Here is a 23,008-nt window from a genome sequence, read left to right on the forward strand (position 1 = left end):
GAAATTTATAGCATCGAATGCCTATATTGAAAAGAAGGAAGGTCTCAGATCAGTGCCTCCATTTATAAATTAATAAACTACCCAAAAAACCCCCTCCAGCAAATTAAACTTGCAGTAAGCAGAAAAGAGGAAATAATTAACATCAAAACAGAAATCAGTGAACCATACAGCAGAAAATTGATAGAGAAAATCAATGAAACCAAGAGCTGATTCTTTGAAAGATTAATAAAATTGATAAACCTCTTACCAGGCTGACCAGGACAAAAAGAGAGAAAATAACAAATTGCCAATATCCGAAACGAAAGCGGTGACATCACCACACAGCTTCTGGTGTTAAAGGATAATAGGGAGTTTGATGAAAAACTCTGTGCCCATAAATTCTGCAATTTATGCGATAGGGAAAAATTCTTTGTAAGAAACAAACTGTGAGTTCACTCAAGATGAAATAACCAAAAGAGCCGTCTATACATATGTATTAAAGGCACTGAATTTTGTAGTTAAAAACTTTCCCACAGAGAAAACCAGGCCAGGCGCAGACGTCTTCCCCAGAGAATGCTCCCAAACATTAAAGGAAGAAATAATACCAATTCTACACAAACTCCAGAGAATTCAAAAGGAAGGAACGCATTCTAATTTATTCGATGAGGCCAGCATTAACCTGACAGGAAAACCAGATGAAGATATTACAAGGAGAGAAAACTATAGCCCGATGCCCCTTATTTTTTTAATTTTTTTATTTTTTGTCTTTTTGCCATTTCTTGGGCCGCTCCCGCAGCATATGGAGGTTCCCAGGCTAGGGGTCAAATTGGAGCCGTAGCTGCCGGCCTACACCACAGCCACAGCAACAGGGGATCCGAGCCGCGTCTTCGACCTACATACACCACAGCTCACGGCAACGCCGGATCCTTAACCCACTGAGCAAGGCCAGGGATCGAACCTGCAACCTCATGGTTCCTAGTTGGATTCGTTAACCACTGAGCCACGACGGGAACTCCCCGATGCCCCTTATTAACACAGAGGCAAAATCCCTTAACAAAATGTCAGCAAACTGAACCCAACACTAAGTATGTGAAAAGATTCACGACCAAATGGAGTTTATTCCAGGAAGGCAGGATTTGCTTAACATGTGAAAATCAATCGCTGTGATTTCCTGCATTAACATGCTAAAAACAGAAAAACCATAAGAACATTTTAATAGATGCAGAAAAAGCGTTTAATCAAATTGAACATCCATTTGTGATAAAACAAAACAAAACAAAACCCAACTCCCAGCCAATTAGGAATGGGAGAGAATTTCCTCAGCTTGACAAAGAGCATCTACGAAAAGCCTACAGCTAATGTTGTACTTGCTGGCGAAAAGCTGCTTCCCTCCAGGGGACAGAAACAGGGCAGGGATGTCTCTTCTCACCGTTGATACTCAACACTGTCCTGGGGATGTTAACCTCTCTACTCAAAGACAGGGAAGGGAGTTCCCGTCGTGGCTCAGTGGTTAACAAATCCGACTAGGAACCATGAAGTTGCAGGTTCGATCCCTGGCATGGCTGTGGCTCTGGCATGGACCAGCAGCTGTAGCTCCGATTGGACCCCTAGCCTGGGAACCTCCATATGCCATGGGTGTGGCCCTAAAAAAAAAAAAAAGCAAAATTTAAAAAAATAAGAAAGAAGAGGAAAGAAAGAAGTGAAATTCCTTCTTTGTAGATGGCCTATTACCTATGCTGGAAATCTCATGGAATGAAGTGCCAGAAAGCTGCTGAAATTAATAAGTGAGTTTAGCAAGATTGCAGATTATGAGATTAATATAAAAAATCAGTTGTTTTTCCATGCGCTAGCAACAGATAATCAGAAATTGAAATGAAAATGCCATTTATAATAACATCAAACTATATCACAGACTAATGGATAAATGTGACAGAAGACGTGAAAGGCCTGTACCGTGAAAACTACAAATCTGTTGAGGGAAATTAAAGATGACAATCAGTGGAGGGAGGAGTTCCCGCTGTGGCGCAGTGGGTTAAGAATCAGACTGCAGAGGCTAAGGTCACTGCAGAGGCGCAGGTTTGATCCCAGGCCTGGTGCAGGGGGTTAAAAGGATCCAGCATTCCTGCAGGAGTAGTGTAGGTCACAGCTGTGGCTTGGATTCAATCCCTGGCCCAGGAACATCCATATGTTTTAGGTGCGGCCAATAAATAAATAAATAAAGAGACACGCCTCGTTCACGGGCTGGAAGACTCAGTGTTGTTGAGATGTTATCTCTCCCCAAGTTAATCAATAGATTGACACAATCTCAATCAAAATCACAGCAGGATTTTTTTTAAAAGGTAGTTGATCAATTCATTCTAAGTGGATTCTGAAATTCATATGGTTGGAGTTCCCTGGTGGCCTAGTGGTTAGGATCCAATGCTTTCACCCTTGTGGCCCAGGTTCAATCCCTGGTCTGGGAACGAAGACCCCATAGCAAGCACTGCACTGCCCTGCGGCCAAAAAGAAAAAAAGAATTTTTTTTTCCATTTTTGGCTCTCTGCGGCATATGGAGGTCCCAGGCCAGGGATCAGATGGGAGCCACACTTGTGCCCTAAGCCACAGCTGCGGCAACGCAGGATCCCTAACCCATTGTGCCCGGCCAGGGATCAAACCCACATCCCAGTGCTCCCATGAAGCCACCCATTCCAATCCCTTTGCGCCACAGTGGGGAGCTCCCCCAATTTTTTAAATCATAAAATAAAATTCCTATGGTAATGGAAAAACCTGGAACCACCAAAGCAGCTCGAAATCATGAACAAAGTTGGGAGGTTAACACTCTCTGATTCCAAGACTCATTATAAAGCCATAGTAATTAAAACGTGGTCTTGGTAAAAAGAGAGACAGAGAGATCAATGGAACCGAATAGAGAATCCAGAAAACAGAGCACATGTACGCGGAGACCTTGACTTTTGGCAAAAGCACAAGGGCAGTGAGTGAAGGATAGCTTTTGCAACATATGGTGCTGAAACAACTCGATATTCACAAAAGATGAACTAATCCATCCTGCACAACAAGCGCAAAATGCATCATAAAAACGGAAGACTATAAAACCTCTAAAACAACATACAGGAAAAAAAAATCTTTGTGAGCTTTGTTTCAAGATGTTTCAATTAAGACACCATAAAAGAATGAATTGGTAAATGGAACACTTCTCTTCCCAAAACACGTTTAAGGAGTTCCCTGGTGGCTCCGTGGGTTAAGGATCCGGCTTGAGTGGCCACCAGACTGGGAGAGAATATTTGTAAAGTGCATATTTGAAAAAGAACACGCATGCGGCATATTTTTTAATAAAACTCTCGACAGAACACTGTAAACCAGCCATAATGGAAAAAAATAAAAATCATTTAAAAAGTAAATACAAGTCTCAAAGCATAATACTAAGAAAACAAATAACTCCGTTTAAACATGAGCCGAATATTGGAGCCTACGCTTCGCCAAAGATATACGGATGGCAAAGAAGCACACAAAAATCATTCATCATCTTTGTTATTTGTTAGGACAAGGCCACGGAAGCCATGATGAGATATTGAGACAGCTTTAAAAAGACAAAAAGGGCAGATGGAAGGTGACAATATGGGTGAGAAACTGGAACCGTAGCACACTCCAGTGAAGGGAAAAAGTGCAGATACTTTGGAAAACAGTTTGGCTGGTTTTTAAAAAGCGAAGGTTGCACCATAACCCAACCACCCCATGTTCGCAAGGCCCACCGGAAATGAAACCTCTGTTCACTCAAAAATTTGCCCATGACTGTCCACAGTGGCTCTGTTTATAACAGCCCCCAACTGGAAACAACTCATATATCTATCAACAGGTAGATAAATAAACACATTATGAGAAGGAAATTGTGTTCTAGTGCCACAGTGGGATACTATTCAGCGATAGAAAAGGAATGAATTGTCCACAGAGGCAACAGTTCAGTCTCAAAATAATTTCTGGTGAACGAGAGAAGCCGGGCTCAAAAGAGGACGTGCTGTAGGATTCCGTCTTTTTAAAGCTCTGCACAATTCAAAGGAATCTGTAGGGACAGAAAGCAGATGAGCACCTGCCGGGGCGGGGGGCGGAAGGGGGGAATCACAGAAGAGGATGAGAAAATCTGGGGGGGGATACATTCACAAACTTGCTGGTTCTGATGGTTGCATTGTTGCATACAGGTTAAAACCCCGCTTCGCACTCTTTCATTTTATCCTCTTTATTTAATTTTCTTTTTTTTTTTTTTTTTCTGTCTTTTTAGGGCCACACCTGCGGCATAAGGAGGTTCCCAGGCTAGGGGTTGAACTGGAGCTACAGCAGCCAGCCTACACCACAGCCACAGCAAGGCCAGATCCGAGCCGCATCTGCAATCTACACCACAGCTCACGGCAACGTCAGATCCCCGTCCCACTGAGTGATATGAGGCCAGGGATCCAACCCGTATCCTCAAGAACATGCGTCGGGTTCTTAACCCACTGAGCCACCATGGGAACTCCTGCACAATTTTATTTTTTTTTTTTTTTTTTTTTTTTTTTTTTTTTTTTTTTTTTTTTTTTTTGTCTTTTTGCTATTTCTTTGGGCCGCTCCTGCGGCATATGGAGGTTCCCAGGCTAGGGGTCCAATCGGAGCTGCAGCCACCGGCCTACGCCAGAGCCACAGCAACGCGGGATCCGAGCCGCGTCTGCAACCTACACCACAGCTCACGGCAACGCCGGATCGTCAACCCACTGAGCAAGGGCAGGGACCGAACCCGCAACCTCATGGTTCCTAGTCGGATTCGTTAACCACTGCGCCACGACGGGAACTCCCCTCCTGCACAATTTTAGATATATTCTGCTGATCGCCTGTCAGTACGCCTTACCGAGGGTGAAATATATTTGCTACAAAATCTTGTCCTCTTGGATGAGAGTAACTTGGGGAGGGGGGGGGAATTAAAGGGTCTCTGAGGGTTTCAGCGGGAAGGAACCTTCCCGACTCACTTGGAAGAGCTGTTTGCCTTGGGGCGTGGCATGGCAGGACCTGGAGCTCTGGAAAAGTCCGTGTGTCCTGGCTGGCCTAGGTGCACACAGCTAAGTGTGGCTTCGCCAGGGAATGGGCCCCGTGGCTCTCAGGGGAGTGACGGGGGTGGGGATGAGGCTAGCTCCTTGGTGGATAAGGCGCAGATGGTCCCAGAAATACCACCAGATGGTCCCAAACTCACCTCTTCCGCCCACATCACTTTTAGGCTCCCTTTTGCCTGAAAATGCTCTGAGGGACTCAAAGGGCATCTGCCCCAGAGGCCCTCCTCAGAGGGAGTCTCAGTGGAAAGGGAGGCGTCCGCCTGGCCCTTTGCCTGGTGGTCCGGTGGTCCCGCAAGAGCCTCTGACCAACGAGACCCCAAAGGAGTTTGCTGGTCCCCGGACCCCTCCGCCTCTCCCGCCCCCCCAGCGTGGTCCATAGACACCCATCACCTTCAGCTGCCGAGCCTGGAACATTCGGCCTTGCAGCTCCTTTCCCTGTTTCCTCTCAAAACTCCTTCCCTGTCCAACTTCCTTCTGGACCCAGGATAAATTACGTTTGTCAACTGTAAATTAAAACTGCGCCGCGCCTGAGAGCCTGTTACGATATGACTCCCTTTGTGGAATGATTTCTCCTTCTCTGGTGTGCGCCTCGCAGGGTTTGAGCGACGTGAGGGAGTTGAAAATGGAGTCACCGAGGCCAAGGCGCGCGGCCGTGGTCGCTGTTTTGAAACGTCCGGCGGAGGACTGCGAGTGTCCCAGGGTGATAAGAGTGTTACTTTAGATAAGGAATTCATTTGGCAGCAGCCGTGGAAAGACTTCCCCGGAACAGAAGTAACTGATAGCGCCCCGCAGCCCAGCGCTCTCCGGATGGGGATGGACTCTCCGGAGGCGCTGTGGCAGCAGAAGGCGGCTTCCCACTCAAGCTCGCCAGGAGCCCGGTAGCTGCACCAGAGACCACGGCTCCCGCTGCGGCGCCTTCTTGCCCGATTTCTCTTTGCAGGGATGCAGGCGTCCTCGCTGCTTTCCCTGCTTGGACGAAGCTGTGCCGCGTGCGCACCGGGAGTGGGGGCGGGGGCGGGGGCGGGGGTGGCACAAGCCTCGCGACCCACCAGCTGAGTCTCAGCCACGTGGCCCCGATCCTGCGACGCCGGCCTCACCGCAGGACCCTGCCAGGGATGGAGGGGCTGGGTGGGAGCAGATTGCATCCGGGCACGTGACACTGCGCGTGTCAGCCGGGTGGGGCCCCCATCCCGCTGGCTGTGCTGCCGGAGGCCTGGGAAGCCCCTGACTCGGGCTGGCCATGAATGGGGAAGGAAGAGGAGGTGACCCCTGGGCGCCCCAGGCAGTGCCCACCTGCCAGACCCCAACCTGTCTCCTCCACGGGCACCACCGTTCTGCAGGAGGGCTCTTCCTTCTGACACCTGCCCCAGGGCCTCTCCTCCTACCCCGCCCCTAAACAGCGCCCCCTAGAGTTCCCTCTACTGCCTCCTTTTATTTTCAGAGGGTGTTGGGCCAGTGGTGTGGGTTGGTTGTGTTCTAGGGTCCAGTTCCCGCTGCCCAGGCCATGGCCCCTGACCTTCACGTCCCATTTGAGAAGCAGACGTGTCCAGCTCTCTGTGCTTGAAGAAGGTGGGAAGAGGTTCCAGGTGTGAAAGTCCTGGTGTCCTGTGGCGGGTGTGTCCTGGGTGTGGGGGTTCACAGGGCAGAGCCTGCACCCACCTGAGGGCCCCCCCCCCCCACCGCGCGAAGTCTGGCCTCCCTTTGCCTCCAGCCCTTTTTGGGGTGTTGACAGGTCCCCTGGGCCACCAGGGTTGGCTGTCCAGGGGAGGAGCCTGAGAGCCCAGCATTTGGTGCAGCCCCACCTCCCACCCCACCCGATACCCAGCCCCTGAAGCCCTGGGTGTGGACACCAGCATCTTGGCTCCAGCAGGAAGGCCACGGAGGCCGTGACCTCCTTGTGAGTTTTATGGTGAAGGAGCTCTTCCGCTCACGTCCCCCCCCCCATCACACCTGGAATACGAGCCTGGACCAGTGGGCCCCCAACCCTGACTGGCTAGGGAGGGAGGGAGGTTTGAATGGGGGTGGGAACGTGTGCTTTTCAGAGTCACACACCCCTGCGTTCTTTGGTTTTTGTTTTGCGTTGTTTGTTCTTATCTTTTTTTTTTTAAACAATAATTATTCCTGTAATTGTCTTAAAGGTTAAAATATTATGACAGTTCCCTGATTGGGCTGTTGGGAGAATTAAATGAGACGAGGCTCCAGGGAACGTCAGAGCCGTTTTCTGGAGCGTTCTGACTGCACAGGAAGAAGGACGGCTCTTCTGCCACCGGCTCCTTTGCCTCAGTGGTCTGTGGGGAGATGTTTGGTCCTCTAAGCTTGTCACTCATCAAATCCTGGCTCCTGGCATCCTCAACGTGACAGATTCCCCGTGAGGTCCTCCAGGGAGGCCTCGCATCCTAATGGTGCACTTAAGTCCTTCAGTGGATGTTCTGTCTTAAAGCACTTTAGGGGTGCGATTCTTCGTAGCACATTCAAGCTCTCCAGACCTGCCGTGCTCCCACCTGGGCTCCCTTTTCCAGCCCGGGCTTTGGATCCCAAAGCCCCCCTGCCTCCGCACTGCTCCTTGCCCCTGCCGGCCCTAATCTTTGCTCTAGGGACCTGTCCTGGGGTGTGGGGAGGGGATGTCTTTTGCCCCCACCTTTGCCTTCCGGGCCGCACACAGGCTTTGGGACAGTCTCGAAACTGGGATGCAACCGTTTCAGCACAGTTGATGCAGGAAATCAAGAGACTTCGCCGTGGTGGGTTTTAGGCATCAGTAGGAAAACAGAAAACCCACGTCCGCGGCCAGTCATGAGGATTCGCTAAAATAAATGTCAGGTAGACTCCGGAGATCACAGTAAATTGAAGAGGAGGCAGCAACCAGACGCCTGGGGTCCCAACAGAGCCCTCCTCCTGGCGGCGTGGATGGAGCTGTAGCAGCGGGGGACTTGCCTGGGGGACTTGCCTGGCTCAGAGCCCGGGAGCGTGGCAGGCCCCTCCCCCAGCGCAGGGCAAAGGGAGAGAAAGGGAGCCTTTGGAGGGGGTGAGGGGTGGTCTTTCGGTCCCAGGGGCTGCTCCGGCTGCTCTTTTAATCAGAACAACTCAGGAGCACTCCCTGGAGCTTTCAACAAAGAAAATCCCTAATTTCTGGCCCCCTGCCTCGTCAGCTGCCACTTTGAAAGTGCAAGATGCAGGATTGAGAAGGTGGGGGTGGGACCGGAGACCAGCGGAGCCCCAGAATGGAGGATGGGGAATCGGGCCCTCAGGTACCCGCAGGGGGCACCCTGAGCTCGCCAGAAGCCACTTGGGGCTGCTTGCCCACATGCTTACCTTCATGAGCAAGTAGAGGGGGTCTTGATGCCCAAATGTGTGTGTGTGTGCTGGGGGGGCTTCCTGGTGGCCCCAGGGATAAAAGGAATTGAAAGGCCCAGGCCTCAAATCTGTGCCTCCGCCAGTAGAGACACGGTGAGGCGACCCTCCTTGGGGGTGCTGAGGCTTGCCTTTGTCCCCATGCTGCAGCTCGCAGTCTGTCCCACCTCCATTTGTGGTCATGTGGCCTAGCTCTTCCGGTACCGTGTGTTCTCGTGGTCCCCTGGGAGTCCTGTGACCTTGAACTCCTGGCGGGAGCTCCATCTGTGCCTCACAAAGGCTGGGGCAGAGTGCGGGGGCGGGGGCGGGGGCACTGAAATGGCTGCAGGCCTTTGCGCTGAATCCATTCTCCGTGGAGAGCCTGGCTGTGACCACAGCTAGTTTTTTCCAGGTTTGCACTGCCCAGCCCTCCCCATGACCAAGACAGACCGTTTGAGATTATACAAAAATGGAGACTAGGAGTTCCCCTGTGGTTCAGTGGGGTAAGTCTCCAGCGTTGTCAGTCCAGCAGCTCAGGCCGCTGCTGTGGTATGGGTTTGACCCCTGGCCTGGGAACTACTGCATGCCACAGGGGCCAACATAAAAAGAATTAAAAAACAAAAGGAGACGAAAAGACGCATTTCCTAGGTCTGTTGTGTTAAATACATTCTCTGGGTCCTATGAAGCATATACATCATGTGCGTGTTTCGGAACCAACCAGACCCCTGAGGTCCCCCCCAGATCTGATACACAGAGTGGGGTGGGGAAGGAAACCACACCAGCCTCTCCCCAGAGAAGAGGGAAGAATGATTTTAAGCAGAACTGGGGACGATAAGTCCTGTGCGCCGATGCGCAGTGAGGCCAACCAAACCGAAACTGCAGAACGACTCAGAGAGAAGCCCTCGAGGGTCCTGTCTCTGCCCTTTAGGGCTGCGTGATTGCTTCTGGACCGCTTTGTCCCCGCATTCTCTCTTTTCCCCAAGTAGGAGCTGCTTGCATCTGCACTTCGGATCCCAGGGAAAGTCTAGGAGAGTAAAGTCTTTGCCTACAAACAAGAAATGGGAGACGGGAAAGGGTTTTGTACCTGGAGGGCCCCGCAGGGTGCTGCTCGGTGTTGGAATGACATAATGTCACTTCTCAAAGTCTGTGGATCCCACTCTGGGGGGTCCCCAAGCGGGAGAGAATAGAATGAATACATGCACACAACACACAATCCACTGCGGGCCCCCCGCCGCCCTCCCAGGTTTCTTTCCTTCTTTTTTTTTTTTTTTTGCTTTTTTAGGGCCACACCAGCGGCCTATGGAGGTTCCCAGGCTAGGGGTTGAATCGGAGCCACAGCTGCGGACAGACACCACAGCCACAGCAACGCGGGATCCGAGCCTTGTCTGTGACCTATACCACAGCTCACGGCAGGGCCAGATCCTTAACCCCCTGAGCGAAGCCAGAAATCGAACCCACAACCTCATGGTACTTAGTCGGATTCGTTTCCGTTGTGCCACGAAGGGAACTCCTGGAGCTCAGTAAGCTTCAAACTTCACCTGCCCCTGTAAGCCTGCCTGGCGATCCTCTGTCCCTTTAAGAGAAGACCCACTGCGTAGAAAAAGACCAAAGGGCCAAAAGGATTACAGATTCCCCTTTTACTGTACTGCCCTCCTGCTGCTTCCTAATGGCCCTACCGGAGGCTTGAGCCCGGGGACAAAGACGCCCAAAGAATGCGCATGGACCCACCCCTTGGTCAAAGAGAGCACAACGCCCTTTTTTCAGCTCCGGCGATTATCGTTTTGAGCTTGGAGATTCCTGAGAAGGTTTGAAGTCTGCAGGGTCCCCCAAGGGCTGCAAGAGCACTGAGCCCAGGTAGAAGATTGGGCTGCAGGTGGCTAAGAAGTGAGGAGAGGTTTCCTGCCGCAGGTCCTAAGTCGGGGTTGAGAACTTGGCTGGACGGTGAGAGGTGACTTCCTTTGGGCCGCGGTTCGCCAGCGGCCGCGGTCAGGCAGCACCCAGCCCGGGAATCCTGAGCCTACGCTGAGGTTCACCGCGGTTCCTCTGGCCAACCTGCCCCACCCCTGCCCGACCACGATTTGTGCCCACGGTTCACTAGGACTTGCCAGGTTTTGTAGCATTTGCCCGGATTGTGCATGCGACTCCACCCGAGGCCTGGGGGACAGGTTTCCAGCGGTTCCAAAAGGTCGGGTTAAGCTCCGCCTTCCCTGCCTGGGGTAAATATGCAGCAAGTGCAAAGTCTCTCCAGGATGACCTTGGTAAATTTCACCCTTGGGGAAACTCCTTAAAGCCTGTTTAGGATGCCCTGTGTCTTTAAGAGGAAACTCAAAAGCCAACGGAAATCTGAATTCGGGAGGAAGCTCCGCATGCCCCTTGCAGTTTTGCAAATAACTCTCCGAGCCCGAGGCGGGTCCACCTCCAACCCTGGCTGCACCCTTCCCTTTGAATCCAGGCATCTAAGGAACTGAGTTGGGGGTCTCTAGGGAGGTTTGGCACCTGTAGCCTCACCCCTAAATCTTTGGCTACCCCTTCGGGCAAAAAGAGCACAACCTGCGGTTGAATCAGGGTTCGCCAGTTGCCCGTGGCCTGCCAATTTCCCACGGGTTGCCTGATGCCCATGGTCCACCAACTGCCCAGGGCTTGCTAATTCTGTCATTGCCCCGCTCCCAGTTGCCTGCGGTCTGCCAGTTGCCCGAGGTCCACCAGATGCCCCAGGCCTGCCTATGGTCCACTGCTGCCTGAGGGCTTGCTGGTTTCCCACAGTTTGCCCACTGCCTGAGGCCCGCCAGTTGCCTACACTCTGCCAGATGCCCCAGACTTGCCCATGGTCCACCCACGGCCCAAGGCCTGCCAGTTGCCCGCGGTCCGCCAGGTGTTCCAGGCTTGCCTGCGGTCCGTCTGCTACCCGAGGCCCGCCAGTTGCCCGAGGTCTGCCAATTGCCCATGGTCTGCCAGTTTCCCGAGGCACACCCTTGGTCCGCCTGCTGCCCAAACCCCACCTGCTCCCCAAGGCCTGCCAATTGCCTGTGGCCTGCCAGTTGCCCGAGGACTGCCAGTTACCCACAGTCTGCTAGATACCCCAGGTCTGCCTATGGTCTGCCCGCTTCCCGAGGCCCGCCCATTGCCTGAGGTCTGCCAGTGCCACGGTCCACCCACTGTCCAAGGCGTGTCAGTTGCCCGAGGTCTGCGAATTGCCCGTGGTCTGCCCGCTGCCTGAGGTCCTTCAGATGCCCCGGCTCACCCGTGGTCTGCCAGCTGCCCGAGGCCAGCCAGTTGCCTGAGGCCTTCCAGTTGCCCATGGTCTGCCAGATGCCCCAGGCTCACCTACGGTCTGCCTGTTGCCCAAGGCCTGCCAGTTGCCCGCGGTCCGCCCGCTGCCCGAGGCGCGCCAGTTGCCCGCGGTCCGCCCGCTGCCCGAGGCGCGCCAGTTGCCCGCGGTCCGCCCGCTGCCCGAGGCGCCCCAGTTGCCCGCGGTCCGCCCGCTGCCCGAGGCACCCCAGTTGCCCGCGGTCCGCCCGCTGCCCGAGGTGCGCCAGTTGCTCACGATTCGTCCGCTGCCCGAGGCCCACCAATTGCCCATGGTCTGACAGATATCTCAGACTTGCCTGCGGTCTGCCTGCTGCCTGAGGTCTGCCAGTTGCCTGCGGTCTGCCTGCTGCCTGAGGTCTGCCAGTTGCCCGCGGTCCACCCGCTGCCCGAGGCCCATCAGTTGCATAGTTACCTGTGGCCCACTGCACTGTCATCCTGCAGTGTGAAAACTGCCACACTGAGTCTGCCCCATCCCCCGGGCTGCCCAGCCCTTCTTTGCTTCTCTGCAGCACAGCTCACTGTGATTCAACACCCTTCACCCAGGTTTGCGGCTTCTCGGGTCTCCGTGATTCTCAGATCCGTGAGAATCTAGATCTCTGCATTCTCATTTCAAGGTGCCTGCGTGTGATCACACCAAGCCCAGTGGTTCTCGGGCAATTCTGTGCACCCTCTCCAGAAGTGCGGAAATTCTGCAGCGGAAACTGCCCCAGACATCCTCCTACTTAGGGAAATGGTTTAGCCCCTCCCCCTGCCCCAATCCAGAAGTGCCAAGATCCCAACGGTAACCCCTGTCCTTTGACGGTTTGTGTGGTTCTGGCCCCCGCCCTGTGAGCGAAGCCAGTGTGCGAGGCTTCAAAACTGGAGGACAAAAGACTCAATTCCTCACATTGTTGTGTTAAATAAATGAAATCCGCGTTGTAGTGTGGTTCCTGAAAGTGCTTTGACTGTGAGCGCGCCAGAGCCAATGCCTGCAAGAACCGCAAAGTGTGGGTGACCGCAATGGATTCGCTCCACATCTGGAGAGAACGGTGTAGCCAGAATGGCTTTGCCTGGGCTGCTCCTGGAAGCCTTGTGCCTGCTCTTCATCCCTCCCGCGTGGGGTGAGGGAGAGGACAAGAAGGGCAGCAGTGACCCCCGCTCCCCATCGCCCCGAGACGAACGGCTTAAACTTCATCCTTAGAGCCTGCCTGGGGGTACCCCGCTCCTTTAAGAAGAAATAGTCGGGCTGGACCAGAAAAGACTAACTCTCTTTCTGAACTCCAGGGATGGGGTGCCCCCCACCCCATCTGGCCTGCTGTTTTGCGAATGGCTCTCCCCCGCCGAGGCTGAACTCCCGGGGGCTGCTCCGCTCTATCCCTAGAATGAGCTCGGCAGCATCCTCTTTCGGGCCCGTAGTCTGAGCTGCTGAGTTTTGGAGAAGGTCTGGCTCCTTTGAGCAAAGAGAGCACAGCTCTGCACTGCCACGGGGATAAGCTGCTGGGTGGCTTGGGGGCAAGGGCAATATTCACGCCCCAGACTCAAGTTGGGGATTGCTTAAGAGTTCGGAGGTCTGAGAGGAAGGCAGCAGCACTTGCCCTGGAGGGGTTCGCCGGTTGCCCGCGGTCCGAACGGTAATCCTGCGGGGCTGTAATTGGCCGCACTTCCTGGGCCCCTGCTTTCCTGGCTCTTCTTTACCCAGATGTGTTTCTCTGTAGCACAGCTCCCTGTGATTCACCACACAATTCGCCATGGTTGGTGATTTCACGGGTCTCCGGGATTCTCAGTTCCTTGGTGTATCTTTGGACTTCGGGCAACTCTGTGCCGTCTCAAGTCTGGGGGCAGGGGAGGCTGCAGCAAAATTGCTCCAGGCCCTTGTCCTACACCTCCCCCATCTGAAACTCTGCTTTGGGAGAGGAATTGATACTTGACTCTTCGTCGACCCTCCCTCCCCCAAGGCTCTTGTTTCCTGGGGAATTACCCGTCCGTGGTTGGGGGGATGGTGGGATCGGATGGTGGTGCAGCCTCGTCCCCATTCCCAGGCAGACTTCAGCCCTCTAGTCTGTTTGAGCAGAGGTGGTCGAGTCCTAGGGGTCCCATCCGGGCTTGCCAAGCTGGGTATCATACTCCGGCTCACTGCGTCATAGGCTGCAGCCCACCCCCTCTCACCTCACGCGCGTGCATGCATGCACACACACGCATGTCTGGGCCAGCTCCGTTGCCACGAAGTGGACCTAGACTTCTTCCCAGCACTGAAGGTACAGGGTCTCGAGTTCCGTTACTCTGAGGAGGAGCGGTTCCTGCTCCCTAGCACTGAGAGGAGCCCTGGGCCCTGCTTTTCCAGGAGACTCTCCCAGGGCAGTGAGGAGGAAGCCCTGGCAGTCCGCCCACTGGTTCTCAACTTAGCACTGCCAAATCAGAGCTGGGGAACTTGGGTGAATCTCTGGGCTTCTGGGAAGCTCAGCTGAGGCATTTATATCAAAATGAAGAATGGGCAGGATTAGGAGGTAAAAACAAGAACACCACAGCACGATCCCCAAATGTGGGGATCCCCCAAATCCCCAAGTTTTAAGAAGAATTGAACGGGTGTCCCAGGGATCCGGAGCAAGCCCTCCTGCAGTGGTATTGGACGCGGTGCCAGCCCCTTCCAAGGCTCCAGCGTGGAACCTGCACAGCCAGTGGGATCTGTGGGTTCCCTTCCCCAGCCAGGAGTGGGGGTGCTGCCACTCAGCCTGGGAAGCGAATGGAAACGAATTCCCCCACAGGGGGTTGGTTTTGGTCTTGGGGCTGCTCCCAACTGGGGTTGCTCTGTCCCTTTAAGAAGGGGAAGAACTCTCCAGTGCTGGGGTTTTCAGGGCCCCAGCCTCCTCCGGCTGGTTTGCAAATGACTGTATCTGTGGTGGGGGGAGGAGGGAGGCTGAAGGCTGCCCATCCCCCTCCTCTGGTGCCGCGGGAGGACAGAGGAAAGGGCATTCAGGTGGGGGAGTCTCAGAGGAGGCGTGGCACCTGCAGGGATCGCCAGGACACCTCTGAAGCTCCTTGGGCGCTTCTTGCTAGTGACACTTATTCTTTGAGCAAATGCAAAGGGGGCTTCAGGAAACACCCGTGTGTGCCCGGGGTGTTTGATGGCTTTGAGAACAGCTTGAATGTTGTAGTTTCCAATCTGTGATTTTGAACCATTTGTGGTCCTGCTAGAGCCAGATCCCTTGGCTGGTGTACACGGCCTGCCGGTTGCCCTTGTGCTGCTCTGCCGCCGCCGTGATCAGCAGGACGCGCCAGGACTCACCACGGTGGGCGGTGCACCTGCTGCTGTTACCGACAATGTCAAGGCTTGCTCAGATTACAGTGTTGGAACCCCGCAATCTCTGTGGCTTAGTCCGTGATGCTGGGCAGGGCCATGTCAGACCCCTCCTGGTGTTTGCCTAGGAGTTGGAATAAGGGAGTTTCCTGGTGGTCTAGCAGGTTAAGAATCCAGTACTGTCAGTCTGGTGGTGCAGGTTCAATCCCTGGCTGGGGAACTTCCGTATGCCCCGGGTGTGGTGTGAAGAAAAAAAAAGAAAAAAAGAAAAAACAAAAAAGGGTTGGAGTGGGAACCATCTCAGGCCTTTCTCCCACGCCCGTTGGGCGAAGACAAAATGAGCTATTAAAGGTACTGAAATCCCTGAGAACTCCGCCAGGCGCACAGCACGCACCGGGAGCCTTGTTTTCGCGCCACACCAGACACCTCCCCCATTGCTCTGCATCTTCGTGCACTTGTGCAGCCCTTTCTGCGGGGATCGGGGATCGGGGATCGGGGATCGTTTCTAGAGGAAATGGCTGGGCGGAGTCTCCTGCGCATTTAAACGTTAGGTCTGTTCTGCCAGGAGGCTTTCCGGAGAAGTCCGGCCGGTTTAGACCGCAGGCGCGGCGTTAAGTTGCCGAGGGAAACTGTGTGTGCGTGCGGCATTTTCTGGTGAATCTTCCAATAGTTTAGTCAAAGAATGTAGATCTTTAAACAAACAGAAGTCCTGCGGGGACAGTTTGACATGGTCCAAATCTAGTGTGTTTCCCTTTTCGCTTCCCGACACCCCGCCCTCTCCCCCCCCCCCGCCCCCGTGGGATGATGCTGGCCTGGGACCCGGAGCCCCACTGACTATCTCGCCACGAGGCAGGCCGGGGCGACAGATGCTGGATGGTCACAAATCTGAACGTGGCCTTGGCACCCGCCCTGGCTGGGAGCAAGTGAATCTTGGCAGATTGGAAGGACAGAGATGGGGCTTTTCACTGCATTCGGAGAGAATGTGGGCTCAAGTGTAAACCCTGACCTGGGGGCACACGGCTCTGCCCGCTGCTCTGCTCAGCACCACTGCCATGGGGCGGGGGGGGGGGGGGGCGCCTCTGGGCGGCCGGATCCCACGTCTCTGGTTCAGAGAGCCTTGCCTCAGCCTTTGGGGCCAGGCCATCCTGACCTGGCTCTGGGGCTCCTTCACGTCTGGCTTCTGCCTCACGCTGCCTTCCTTTGAGCCCAGAATGCAGGCACCGCTTTAAACAGCATAGGGGAATGTGGCAATGACCTCTGCCCTGGGCCCAGCCCCCCTCCCAGAGACCTGCCACGAGGCTGGACCCCCAGCAGCATCCCTGGTCCCTGAAAGGCTGCAGTGTGATGGGTTTGCCCTCATCTACCTCAGGGCACTTTTGAGTGGGAGGGGTGCAACGACCCCACCTTGGGGACTGCCCTCCTGGACCCCAAGTCCTGCTCTTAATTCTTACTTCCCGTCATGGCTCAGTGGTTAATGAATCCGACTGGGAACCATGAGGTTACAGGTTCGATCCCTGGCCTCACTCAGTGAGTTAAGGACCCCGCGTTGCTGTGAGCTATGGTGTAGGTCGCAGACGTGGCTTGGCGCCCGTGTTGCTGTGACTGTGGTGTAGGCCAGCAGCTGCAGCTCCGATTAGACCCCTAGCCTGGGAACCTCCATATGGGCAGGTGGGGCCCTAAAAAGACAAAAAGACCAAAGGGAAAAAAAAAAAATCCCAGAATCTGCAAGCAGCTTGGGGAGCCCAGAGTGACCAGGGGCTGCTTCTGCCTTTGCCAGCTGCCTCCAGCTGTGGGTCGGGGGCTCCCTTCCTCGGTGCCGGGACAGCCTCCTGGTGGCGGGGTACGAACCCAGGTCTGGGACCCCCATTTCTCCCAGCCCACACTGCCCACTGCCTGGGATGTGGCCCCCACACAGGGGCAGCATCTCCCCCAGGTTCCTGGGCACCTGTTCCACCATCTGCCTCCCTCACTGGAGATGTTCGTTTTGAGAACTTTCTCTCCAGCGTTCACCACTTCGTGGGCCACGGGGACCCAACAAGGACCCGTCTCATCATGAGACTGTGGGGTGAGGATGCCGGACACAGAGAGGCTTCTCGTGGGAGTCCGAGCTTTCCTTCCGCCTCCCCTTGTTGGTCCACATTTCTTGAGCCGTGGTCACTCCTGGGTGGGGTGGACTGGTCAGCAGGTCCTTTAGACCAGGTCCTGACACGTGTGGAAACCTCGCCCAGAGAGGAGACGTCCTCCCCAGCCTGGCGGGAGATGGCCACTTCCTGACACCCCCCTCCCCGGCCCAGTCCCCTCGGCTGCCTCCCAAATTACAGCCTTGATGTGGGCGGGGGAAATCAGCCTTAAATCCCGGCCTGGGTCTGCACGGGCGGTTCAGGACCCGTGTGAGCGCCCGGTGTGAACCGCAAACAAGGGCCCGGGGTGGACACTGAAGCCTTTCAGGGACGGCGCAGGCCAGGCAGCCAGACAGTTTTGCTTGGATCTCAGGGGTGGCCACGTGGCCATACGTCCAGGGCTCTGAGATGTCTGTGCCCCAAGCCGGCCAGAAAGTGACTTATGGCCGCAGGCAGGATTTGTACGGCTCCTGCTGTGGGGAGGCCCCTTAGGGTAAACAGTGAGATTTTCTGGGAAATGTACATAAGGCCAGGCTGTCGGGAAAGGACGTGGGCCCAGAATTCCTGATACTCAGGGCCGGGAGAGAGGTGCCAGCTTCTCAGGGGCGCCCAGCCCCCACGTGGCTCTTTCTTCTAGTTAAGTGACAGTCTGCCACTGGCTGATTCCTCGCAGGGGGTGGCGTCCCCACTGACTTCCAGGGCCTGGGCTGAGTGCACTGTCCACCTGAGAGGGGAGCAGAGCAGCCAGAGCCGAGCCTGGCGCACAGTAGGTCTGCAACTCCCTAGACCCCAAGAGGCAGGGAACTTGTCCCATCGCTTGTCACTTTATTCCTAGCACCCAAAACATCTGGCAGGTGTTTTTTGAACTGAATGAATGCATGCATCAGCACATTATCCGGAATACATCTGTTTCTTTCTTTTTCTTTCTTTTTTGGCTGCCCTGCAGCCTGTGGAATTCCCGGGCCAGGGATCAGATCCAAGCTGCACTCGAGACTGAAGTTGCAGCTGCGGCAACCCCAGATCCTTAACCCACTGTGCCAGGCCGAGGATTGAACCTGTGTCCCTGGGCTCCCGAGACGCTGCCGATCCCGTGGCACCACTGTGGGAACTCCTAGAATTCATCTTCGAAAGTTGGCAAGGCTCAGGCTAAAGAACCTCAGTGGTGTATCTTGGATGTTGAGTCAGCCTGGCCTGGCTCCCAGGAGCCAGTGCCCCCTACCAGGTGACTGGCTCAGATGGAGGCTCCCCGTCCCCAGCCCTGGCTGTTAACCCTCAGGGTCCCTCCACGCCAAGCAGGAGGCTTTTTGTGTTGAATCGTCTGTCCGTCTGTCTCATTCTGTGTTCAGGGCAAACCTGTGATCTGAGTCCCAATGTTCATATATTTTTAGAGGGGACATTGGCTCTGGGGGGTGAATGAGCAGGACCCTCGTCCAAGGGCCAGGGCCTTCCAGAGCCTTCCCGAAGCCCTTCACCCCCCACGGTTCACAAAGGCGACGGTGTCTCGGCTGCTTTGAAAGGTGGCCTCTGTTTGCTTTTCTCCATCATCAAGTGTGCGAAGGCAGCTCCGTTTACCTAAAGGCGGATGCGTTAAGCTCATCCTTTCGGCAAACACCTAAAGGGTAGGTTGAACATTTGAGCCCAGGTCTCAGAGGGCAAAGCGTTTGCAGAGCATACGCCTGAGCAAGGGGGTAGGCGCGGGCGAGGCGCCGAGACCCGCGGTGACCTGTGGTTCAGAGATGCCTGCGGTGACCTGCAGTTACCCCCAGCGACCCTGGCCGTGCAGGTGCCCTTCATGACGTGGTGGGGGGGGGCGTTTTTCAGTGGGCTGAGCCTGCAAGAGACGTCTGCATTCTGGCTCTAGAGGGTACATGCAGGGGCTGGCCTGGGGGCACCTGGCCAGCCTCAGAATCTTGGCCACTGTCCTTATCCTGGGGTTCCCATGACTGAGAAGCCCACAGCTCTCATCAGCCAGGCCCGGTCCTCCTGAACCCGGGGGCTGTGACAAAGCTTTCATGCTCTGCGTCCCTGCGGAGAGGGTGGCATCCTTGGACTGACTTTCTCAGGGAGCAGCGAGGCTGTCTGCATGGGTGGGAGGGTGCCACCTCAGTGACGGGCCTCTCCCAGGACGCTGTGCTGGGGACTTCCCACATGTGGCCTCATGTAACCTTCTCAACAACCCCGAGGGCCGGGGTGCTTATTCTCCCCATTTTATAGATGAGCAAACCGAGACCCAGAGAGGCCAAAGGGGCTCCATGCAAGACAGCATGCAGGGAAGTGGTGGTGCCAGAACTTGAACCAGAACGTCCGACGTCAGAGCCTGTGTCCTCACCCACCTCTCCTCCCTGCCTCCTTGCTAAATGTTTGATGCCAGGCCCCAGAGGGCCTGTGCCCTACCGGGTACAGGAGAACAGCAGGGACGAGGGGAAGGAGGGAGGAGGCAGGCCAAGTGTTCCGGGAAAACACTTTTTTTGTTGTTTTTCAGTCTGTTTAGGGCCACGCCCATGGCATATGGAGGTTCCCAGGCTAGGGGTCAAATCAGACCTGCAGCTGGGGGTCTACACCACAGCCACAGCAATGTGGGCCCTGAGCTGCATCTGCGACCTACACCACAGCTCTCGGCAACGCGGGATCCTTAATCCACTGAGCGAGGCCAGGGATCGAACCTGCGTCCTCGTGGATACTAGCTGCCATCTTTACCACTGAGCCATGACGGGAACGCCTTCTGGGAGTGTTTTTATCTGGAAGGTCTAGTCCCACCCTGAGCTGGCAGACCGCATCTCACACCCCAGTCTTTGAGGCAGGAAGCGTTGCCTGGGACGCGCTGGCTCTTGCTGGTACAGGGGATGGAGGCTATGGGGCCAGGTGGCTGCACTAAGATGGACCCACAGGACTCAGCAAAGAGGCTGAGAGCGGGGGCATATTTTTCTTTTTTTTCTGGCTGACTGTGGGGACCAGCAGCGCCCATCCCTCAAACTTGGGGGTGCAGCAGCCAAGCTCACGGGCACTTTGGAGGCAGCGGCATTCGAGGCTGTCCCGCTCGCATTCGAAGGGCACCGACGCATCAGGGCACACGTGGCACAGACCTTGGCTCACTTCTAGCACTTTTGTTGGATTTAATTTTTTTGTAAGTTACAGAATAAATGTATGCCTCTCATAAAATAAACGCCAACAGCATAGAGAACAAGAAGCTCTCACCTCCCCCCGTCCCTGGAGACACATGGTGACCAGGGCACTTAATCTTCCTTCTTGCAGGAGGCATGTGTCCCCATTCTACAGACCAGGAAAATGAGGTGCAGGGAGATGAACCAATGAACCCAAGGCCCACGGCGAACGAATTCCAAGCTGGTTACAGCCAAAGAAAATGAACTTCAAGAATTTCACTCCTACAGGAGGGGCCTAAGGAAATCCATTTACTGGGGGACGAGGCAGGCCAAGTGTGGGGTCTTGGCAAAACAGGCCACTGCTGTGGGTTGGCTTTTATTTTTTTTTTATTTTTATTTTTTGCACAAGGGAGGGCTTTTTAAATTTTTTTATGTTACAATGATTTTTTTTTTTTTCTTCCATGAGTTGGCTTTTAGAAGCCAGGTCTCGATACCAGGAAAAGGCAGCCAGGTCAGGGAGCAAGCGGACTTGCACCTGAAATCTGAGCTTGGGGCCCAAACCCTTACCCACTTGGCAAGACTGCTGGTCCACCCTAGAGCTGGGCAAGAACGCCAGCAAACAGCCCCATGATCACGGGTGTCAGCCCTCCGACTGGGATGCCAGATAGTACCAGCTCGAGGCGCCCACCTGCACCCCATGCCCTGCCCTCGGGTGGTTTCTCATCTCCTTTCGTCCCCAGGAGGGCAGGATGGCAGGAAACATCCCCCGTTTCATGGCAAAGGTGCCCCATGTCTCCCCACCCCCCCTCATTTGCAGAAGTGCTTCTTTCTGAGCTGTGCTCTCAGGCAGGAGTCACATGACTCTGTTTTCACCTGGCTTCCTGGTGACAGGGCGGGAGCGGGGGGTTCCTATGTTTGTGGGTGGCCTCTCCTGGGCACAGACTGTGACAGGGACTTCAGCAAACAGAGGGTCAGCCAGGGAGAACGGTGTGTGCCCTGGATCTCAACCTCTGAGTGCACAGGGCCCCCAGCTACAGAGCCCCCCAAGCGCCCTTGACTCTGCTAGTGAGCTGGTGGCTTCTTGTGAGCCCTGAGACTCAGATACTGCCAGGCTCGGCCCTGGGAAGCCAACCCTGGTCCCTGGAAGGATCCAGACCTTGAATGTTGAAGTGGAAAGCGTGCCTGGAATTGGCCCCCTTCTCTCTGCTGTTAAGGTGACAGGTCATTGCGACAGTCCTCGCTGAAACCTCGTACAAATGTCTCCTCTTGGAGCCTCTTGGGTGGGGTGGCAGTTTTTCAACTGTCAGCAATCTTTTAGCTAAAAAAAAAAAAAAAAAAAAAAAAAAGCAAACTTTCCAGTCCTGTTCTACCTGGAATATGTTTTCTCCTGGGGGCCCCTCCCCAGGCCTCTGCCAGTTCTGTCAACACAGCAAAGCCAGCCCCCTCCCTGGCCCCAGGCGGTTGAATGAAGCAGTTCTTTGCTCCACCGAAGGAAATATTTCCGTGGAGTGGGGCCAAGAAAATCCCCTGCTTGAACCCGGGCTGGCCCATGCCCAAAGCCAGGGGAGTTGGGTGGGGGCGGGGCTGGGCGACGTGGGGACCTTCTCCCGGTGTCAGGATTCTTGGTCTGTCTCATCCCCGGGCAAATGGATTTCCTTAGGTCCCTCCTGTAGGAGTGAAACCCTTGAAGTTCATTTCCTTGTGCTGTAACCTGCTTGGAATTTGTTCACCTCTATGGCAGGTTCAGGAGAGCCCTTCCAGGAGTCAGGTGGGGCCGCAGGGCTGCCCTTGGGCCTCCCATGCCCACCCAGTGCTTGCTCAGCCGCCTCCAAGAACTCTGCTTGGAACTACTTAGGAGGGGAGTCCTGGGTCTTTTGCTTTTTATTTCCTTACTAGAAAAATATTTCATCCTTGAGGTAAGAAAGAGGCGCAAATGGCCAGTCTTCTTGGACTGTTGCATTTTTAAAAAAAGGATATTTATGGAGTTCCCGTAGTGGCTCAGTGGTTAACGAATCCGACTAGGATTGTGGGTTTGATCGCTGGCCTTGCTCAGTGGGTTAAGGATCCGGCATTGCTGTGAGTTGTGGTGTAGGTTGCAGACGCAGCTCGGATCCCACATTGCTGTGGCTGTGGTGTAGGCCGGCGGCTATAGCTCTGATTAGACCCCTTGCCTGGGAACCTCCATATGCCACGGATACGGCGCTAGAAAGAGACAAAAAAAAAAAAAAAGTAAAATAAATAAAATAAAAAAAGGACATTATAAAAGAAATACATGGGAGTTCCCGTTGTGCAACAGGAACGAATCTGACTAATATCCATAAAGATGTGGGTTTGATCCCTGGCCTTGTTCAGTGGGTTAAGGATCTGGCGTTGCCGTGAGCTGTGGTGTAGGCCACAGACGCGGCTCAGATCTGGTGCTGCTGCTGTGGCTGTGGTGTAGGCTGGCAGCTATAGCTCTGACTGGACCCCTAGCCTGGGACTTACATATGCAGTGAGTGTGGCCCTAAAAAGTAGAAAAAAAAAAAAAAAGAAATAAAAAGAAAAGAAATGTGCATCAGTAGAGAAAGGCATAAAAGTAGAAAGAAGACAGATGAGTCAGAATTTATTTACACGGGACAACTAATGGTTTTGCAGAGTACTGGGATAATTTGGGGGGATTATCTTCTAGCTCTTTTCTCTGGCTCTGGTTATGAAAAGTATTCCTAAAGCGCAATCCCCACTCCCTCCACCACATACCACATACCCCAGAGTCCAACACGTACTGTGCTGCCTTGAAGCCCAGCGGTCTACCGGGAAGCCGGCTTTATCCCTGGCCTTTTGCGAGAG

The sequence above is a fragment of the Sus scrofa genome, chromosome 7, assembly GCF_054392235.1.
Source record: "Sus scrofa isolate SSC_HxYL_T2T_F1_AM1 chromosome 7, Sscrofa_HxYL_maternal_Yorkshire_Landrace_v2.0, whole genome shotgun sequence".
NCBI classification, from domain to species: Eukaryota; Metazoa; Chordata; class Mammalia; order Artiodactyla; family Suidae; genus Sus; species Sus scrofa.